The 7,186-nt window shown below is 43.8% G+C and overlaps 1 long non-coding RNA gene across 1 annotated transcript; it reads right to left on the reverse strand.

Moving 5' to 3' along the window:
• Positions 1-1,312: 1,312 nt before the first annotated feature.
• Positions 1,313-4,479, reverse strand: LOC133921258 (uncharacterized). The gene is made up of 3 exons (XR_009910253.1): positions 4,350-4,479; positions 2,957-3,268; positions 1,313-1,880 (listed from the first exon to the last, which is right to left on the reverse strand). It is a non-coding gene; the product is annotated as an uncharacterized LOC133921258 (long non-coding RNA).
• Between the last annotated feature and the right edge of the window lie 2,707 nt (positions 4,480-7,186).

The following is a 7,186-nucleotide window of genomic DNA, read 5'->3' on the forward strand; positions in this document are numbered from 1 at the left end:
AGGCACAGCACCCGTCGCTTCCCATGCCAGCCTTTGTCGCCGCTACTTGAGCCCCTGCATTAACACCCCAATGGCCCCCGTGTGTGATGGTTCAACCGTGCAAGCTGGCTGGTGCCCCCCTGGCTGCCATCAAGAAACACCCCAGCTAGCGAGAGAAAAAATCCTTAACCAAACTGGCTAATATTTCAGCCTTTCAGGTTAAGCAACAATAAGATGATTAGAGAAACTCTTAGATCATCTCCAATCATATTTTTTTCATTTTGTTCTCTTTCCGATTCACTTCTTTATTTCTATTTTCTTTATTTTCTCTTATTTTCAACTGTTTCTTTTTGAGGGAATCGTGAAGAAAAATTAGAGTGAACTCCGTCCCAAAGAGAATGACCTTTAAAATCCCTTCGTGACGAAAATCGTAAAGAAAAACCGTTAGAAAAAAAAAAACGAAAATCACTTCGCAGCAACGCGATTTTCGCCGAAACCGTTGGGCAAGGCGGTAGACGAAGCTAGTGAGTCGTCTCCATCGGCCCGCGCCCCCGACAGCATGTTGTACGCGGCACGGAGCGTGCATGTAGAAGACGCGCTTGCTTCAAAGCTTCCGGAAGTGGGCGCGCTCCGACGGTCTGTCCGTGCGCATCACGTCGCCGTCGTACGGCGCGGCATGCGTCCATGCAGCTTAAATGCCCCGCAAGCGGGCGTCGAACCCTCAGGCGTACCGAGGTACTGCGTCGCCCGGTCAGTGCCACCTAACGGTACAGGGACACCATGCGAGCATGTACACTGCACAAGCCACAAGGGGACCTCCGCTTCCTCCTGAACCTGAGCAGGGGACCATGCATGCCACAGCCACAGCCTGACTGCCTGGGCCACGCAACGCACATACGCCGCAGAGTAATGTCTGAATCCATCATTTTATCAAGTCTTTTGATCTAAGTGGCGGTTGTTCGTGGAGCTACTGATGCTAGAAGGCTGTTACTGCTTTCTGTGGGCGAACCTATGAACCGGGACGGTGCCGCTAAAAGATATGAAGACGATGAAGACTGAACAATTGGACTTGTGTGCTCATTCCAAGTGCTGGTCTGATTCGCTTTTTGATTCTGTCAGTAGTAGTGATTGTCTGTCAAGGTCGTTCCCACTCCGATCAGTTATCGTCTTCGGTTGGCGTCTAGAATTGTTATTCTCTTCTTTCTTATCTGGTGGAGATGTCCATGTTGGCTTGTTATCTTTGGTCTGTTCTGGTGTAACAGTGCTATTGCTGACACTTGTTTCCGTTATCAATATAATGAAAAATGGGGTTTCCCCACTTCGACAAAAAAAGTGGCGGCTGTTGCAGTAACTAATCAACAGAGTGCCTTTCTCTTATCTGTATCTGGCACGGTGTCCATCAGTCCATGGGTACATGCACGGTCTCCGGGCTGAGGACATGATCACAGAGGGACAGTAATATCTGCAGTTCTGCACAACAATAATCATGCCGGGGACTGGGGCAGCCAAACAGCTTCCAGGAACAATCAGTTTCCCTGACAGCTTGTGTTCAGCCTCCCAACTCCGACCGGTCCGATCGAGCTACCGGCGATGAGCCAGCGGCCCGAACAGCGTACTAGCCGGTGCCGTCAGAATCCCAATCTCCGTAACGAATCATCCAAGTTTGAACCTGTCATGGCTGGCATGATTAGCCAACGCTCTTGTCACGGAGCAGCATCAGAGCAAAATTGCAAGTTGCAGAATGAAATGCGCATCCTGTGCTTATGCAGTTACTAGAAGACAAAGCAACGCGGCAGCAGTTGGAGCCTGTGGCGAGACAGGAAGAGAGCATAGTGCTCTGGTAGGTTTCGATGTTCTCCACGATGGGGGCACATCCAGTAATCTGTATTCTCATATGACACCTGAATAGGATGGATGTATGCTGATAATATTAGATAGTCTCGCACAGTCGTAGTACGTATGAATTAAGCAAGGACATAGTGTACACTTATGCAACGTAACGCAATAACCAAAAATATTATTGAAGGGACGTAAATTATGCTTGCTGTCTCTCACGAGTGCCAGACAGCGAGTGGACACTACCCTTGGCCTCCACTTGAGCTATCCTAATCCTAGTACTATATACTATTCCGTTTGTATAATCAACACATGTCTGAGATAAAGAATAAGGTCACCAGGTATTTTAAGATTCCTTCAACGCTCAAGCCTTTTTGTCGGGAGCCTTTTGAAGGTAGGAGGTGAAAGGCAACAAAATTGCTTACATGGAGTGCATTATCGGACTGTCAGGTAGATGTAAATGTCAGCAAGTATAATAAGCAAAGTAAAATCATTTCACACGGATTTGACAATTTGCACAGAGAAAAGCTCGCACTTTCAGACGCAAAGTGCTAGTAATAGGTACGTGATGCATCATCTACCGGAGGATCGATAGTGATACGAGTAGATTTTTCACATCGATCATTGCATTATTCTTTGGTGACAACTGCAACTTTTTAAACAGATTATTTGCTGTAAGTGTAGAAGTGGCGCAGATAAAATGGCGGAAAAGAAACCGCAACAAATAAGTGGCCCCTCCACTTATGTCCCAGACGCATTCGGAGGTTAGCACATCGAGTATTGTGTTTAATGGCATCTTTCAGTTGCGGGACCGATCTCAGTAACGTCCATCTGAATGATCCTTAAGCCAAGGTTCAGTGCTTCGACAAATGTCATGCTATACTCACAGGCTAACTATTCCGACAGAATGTATTGGTCATCTTTGTTCATCTTTTCTTATGTGTAGATCGATCACAATGCCGACAGGTCGGTAACTGCCGCGTGATCTGGATGGTTTTCGGCCATTCAGTGTGATCTTTGCAGCTAAGCTAAAAGTAAAGCTAACTTCCTCATCGACGCCAATTACGCGCTTACAGTCCATATGAACGAAAGGCTGTTATATACATATATCAGAGAAGGCAAATAGATGAAGCAGACATACCCACAAGGCGCTGCACTGGAACTTTCAGAAAGCTTGGTACCATAGCCCCATAACTTAGGACCTCTATACACTGCATCCAGATCCTTCCAAAGCCATGCCTCACCAAACAAAGCAGATAGAGTGCATCACATGAGGAATCATTCGATGCAAGCAGTTAATGAATTTCATCAAAATGAAAGGATAAATATCAGGACTGCACCTGTCCACATTATTAAAAGAACATGAGAATTGATCGCACGAGCAAAGGATTGATGATGGAACATGTCTCTGCTTCAGATGCTCTGTTTCATGCATGGTAGACTACAGCTTCTCCTACAGACATTCACAACAGGTTTAGATGGAGTCTTGTGTCAACCTGTGGGATCCTGTGAACAGTGGCACAGAAGAAAGCACTGTGACTGTGGGATCAGGGAAACAGTAGCACATCAACGTACTGCCTCCTGCATGGACAGTCAATCTATCCTGAAGCTTGCAGTATCATGACGTGCATGCAGCAATACTGTGTCCGTGCAGTAGTATCCAGCCTTATCTTTTACACTGTGCAGTTAGTTTTGTAAATCAAAGCAACAAGGAAGGATAAGTCTAACATTGCTCCGATATGACAAGCAAAGCAATAAATTACCTAACAAGCATTTGCTCATTGTTTGTGCAATGATTAATGGCATGATGACTGGCCTTATTCATTAGGTTCTTATCCCGTACACCTGAAACTTTTTATCAAAAGGCCAAGAATATGGATATTGATGATAGGAGAGCACTGACTTAAAAAGTAGAGGTTACTCACTTATAACTCTAATTTTTAGGATTGAGCTGACTCAGTACTTTGATCGTGGTGCCTATTAGGCGTGTGTATAGTAGGCATGTGAGATCTAGGCTGGAGGCGTCAGCTTGTAGGTACAGTAGAAGCTAAACCCTCAAAAATGCAAACTGCTCTGCCTCTGTGCTCTCACTCTAAAGCAGAAGCTGTACCAGAAAATTGCCCAAAAGAGGCTATCGGCTAGACATTCTGTCAGCGTTCTCGTACAAACACGAACGGTGTTGTCTGTATGATTGCATGAATAGTATGCTGCAGCATATGTAACTGTGAACAATGAACACTATGACCCGTCGTGCAATCATATGGCATCTCCACCAGCGATGTTTGCAAATCTTCGAAACCAAACAGGACGAGTCATTCACCGCACTCAAGAATGCACATCAGGCACAACGCACACAACAAAATCGATGCAATAATTCGTCAAGTGATCAGACAAACAAGTGCAACATGACCATAGCAAGGCCTCAGCCCTAACGTATGATTTTTGGATCCAACAGATAAGCGATTAGCCTTTGCACCCTAGCAGGTCAGGCCAAGACTTCCTTAGCAGGAGCGCGAGCGAAAGCGAGAACTTACGGTAATCGCCGCAGCGTTCGGGCACGGAGCTTACCACCGCGGCCGCCGGCGGCGGCTAGGGGTTAGTGGTTTGGTTTCGTCGTGCGTCTGCGCCGGTGTGGGCATAGTGGTATCTCGTATGTCGTGGACGCAACCCGCAGCTTCTTTGTTTCGGCCCCGTGATTAGACGTGGGCCGATCAATTCGGCTTTCCAGTTCGAAAAAACTTTTCCGTACGTGATCTCACGCAGCCAATACGTTATACTACTGCAGTGTGAGTTAATGTAAATTTTTTCTAGAAGTTTTTTCTCGTAACTTCTGACCAAACTTTAATAGTTAATTTTTTCTCAAAATTTTTTAGCTAAACTTTGCTCCTACAAATTTTTTTCGTAAAACTTTTCGAGTAAAACTTTTCTAATACAATTTTTCTAAAAATGGAAAGACATGGGAAAAAAATTCTAAAAATAGAAAGATGTGAAAAAAATGAAAAAAATATGGATCAAGAACTTACACCTGGTGAAATGGATCATGATCTCAAGGATGAGGACATATTAGGTTTCAATGATAATGATTTCGAGGATTTTGTGGATAATATGGACCAGATGGTGCGGGATGTCGAGCGGCATGATGAGTATAATAATGGTGAGTTTGTTAAATTTCAGGACTTAGTGCGGGATTCTAAGACGCCTATTTATCCTAACTGTAAGGACAAGTACACACGGATATTTGGGAACCTAAAGCTTCTACAGTTGAAGGTAATATATGGTTGGACTGACAAGAGTTTCGAAGCATTGCTGGATCTACTAAGGGACATACTACCGGAGGGGAACTTGGTGCCCGAGGGTGTCTACGACGCGAAGAAGATAATTTGTCCTTTAAGACTGGAAAAAAAAAATACATGCATCTAAGCAGTATTGTATCTTGTTTCGTGGAGAGTATATAGAGCTGGATCAATGCCCTATTTGTGGAACCCATCGATATAAGCGTAGAAATGATGGTGGTGATAGGGATGGAGGCAAGTAAAGTAAAAGTGGTCCTAGGAAGGTGGTGTGGTATTTTCCTATAATTCCCTATCTGAAGCGTCTGTTTGCTAATAGAAATGAGGCACAATTGGTGTGTTGGTATAAGGAGGGTCATAAGAACGACGAAATGATATGGCACCCAGCGGATTCCGCTCAGTGGCGAATCGTTGATTCCACATTTGGTTGGTTCGCTGAAGAATTGAGAAATATTAGGTTTGCTTTGAGCACAAATGGCATGAATCCATTCGGTAATATGAGTACCTCACATAGCACCTGGCCTGTTGTATTGTCGATCTACAACCTTCCACCCTGGCTTTGTAACAAGCGGAAATATATTATATTATTGATCTTGATATCAGGACCTAAACAACCTAGCAACGATATCGGTATGTATCTCAGACATTTAGTCGATGATCTTAAGAAACTATGGTCGGTAGGCGTCGAGGTTTGGAGTTAGTACAAACAAGAGTACTTTACCTTGCATGCTATGTTGTTCATCACCATCAATGATCTGCCAGCATTTCGTAACTTGTGAGGTCAGAGCAAAAGAAAAGGTAAAGTTTGCCCACATTGCTTAGATGACACATGCAATTTGAGGTTGAACAACTTAAAAAAAACAGTGTACATGTGACATCGACGTTTCCTTCTCAGGAAGCACCCGTACCAAAATATGGATAAGCAGTTCGATGGCACAAGAGAGAAAACATTACCTCCGAGGTATTTCAGCGGGAAAGATGTCCACAATCAAGTTAAGAATATCAATGTTGTCCTTGACAAGCGCAAATAATTCTCCAAGGATAATGAACAATTAGGAATGTGGAACAAGAAATCAATACTATTCGAGCTAGAGTATTAGGAAAAATTAGATGCTTGCCACTCTGTCGATAATATGCATGTAAATAAGAATATCTGCAAGAGTCTGATCGGTATATTGCTCCAAATGAAGGGAAAAGGAAAGGATCATGAGAACGCACGATCTGTCCTTAAAGAAATGGGTTTAAGACCGGAGCTCTAAGCATATGATACAGACAAAGGAAAAAACATATCCCATCAACTATCACTCTCTTCGAGAAGGAGAAAAAAGAATTCTGTGAGTTCTTGTACAGTGTGAGAGCCCCTTCGGTTACTCATCCAATATCGCAATACTTGTTTCGGTGAAAGAGCTGAAAATGAATTTTGCCTTGATGAAGTCCCATAATTGCCATGTGATGATGACATCATTGCTTCTGGTAGCTATTAGAAACATCCTCCCAATAAAGGTTTGTGAAGCTATCCTGAGCTTATACTTTTTCTTCAATGCAACTGAGCAAAAGATGTTTGATCCAGACTCGCTGGAGGATCTAAAAAGACTCAAAGAAGACACTTTGAGACTCTATGTCTTCTTGAGGTGTATTTCTCACCATCATTTTTCGATATCCTTTCCTTTTGTCGAAGTGGAATCGTAGAACAGAATGTGATACGATGAGATAAAATGCAATAGAAACAAGGATTAGCATATAGTCCGAGCTTCCTACAATGGTACATCTCATTGCTCACCTTGTGAAGTAGATACACTACCTTGGCCCCATGTTCCTGCATCATATGTTTCCATATGAGAGATATATGGGTATTCTCAAGTTATACGTAAGGAATCGAGCTTTTCCTGAGGGATGCATCGTGCATGGTTACACGATGGAGGAGACATTGGAATAGTCTGTTAATTACATTGACCAAATAACCCAATTAGTGTGCCTAAGTCTCGCCATGAGGGGAGGCTCGCAGGTGTGGGGATTTTAGGGAAGATGACAATTACTCCTGATCCGAAGGCATACGACCAAGCTCATTTCCTTGTGCTACA

Source organism: Phragmites australis, chromosome 6 (genome assembly GCF_958298935.1).
Source record: "Phragmites australis chromosome 6, lpPhrAust1.1, whole genome shotgun sequence".
Taxonomy (NCBI): Eukaryota; Viridiplantae; Streptophyta; class Magnoliopsida; order Poales; family Poaceae; genus Phragmites; species Phragmites australis.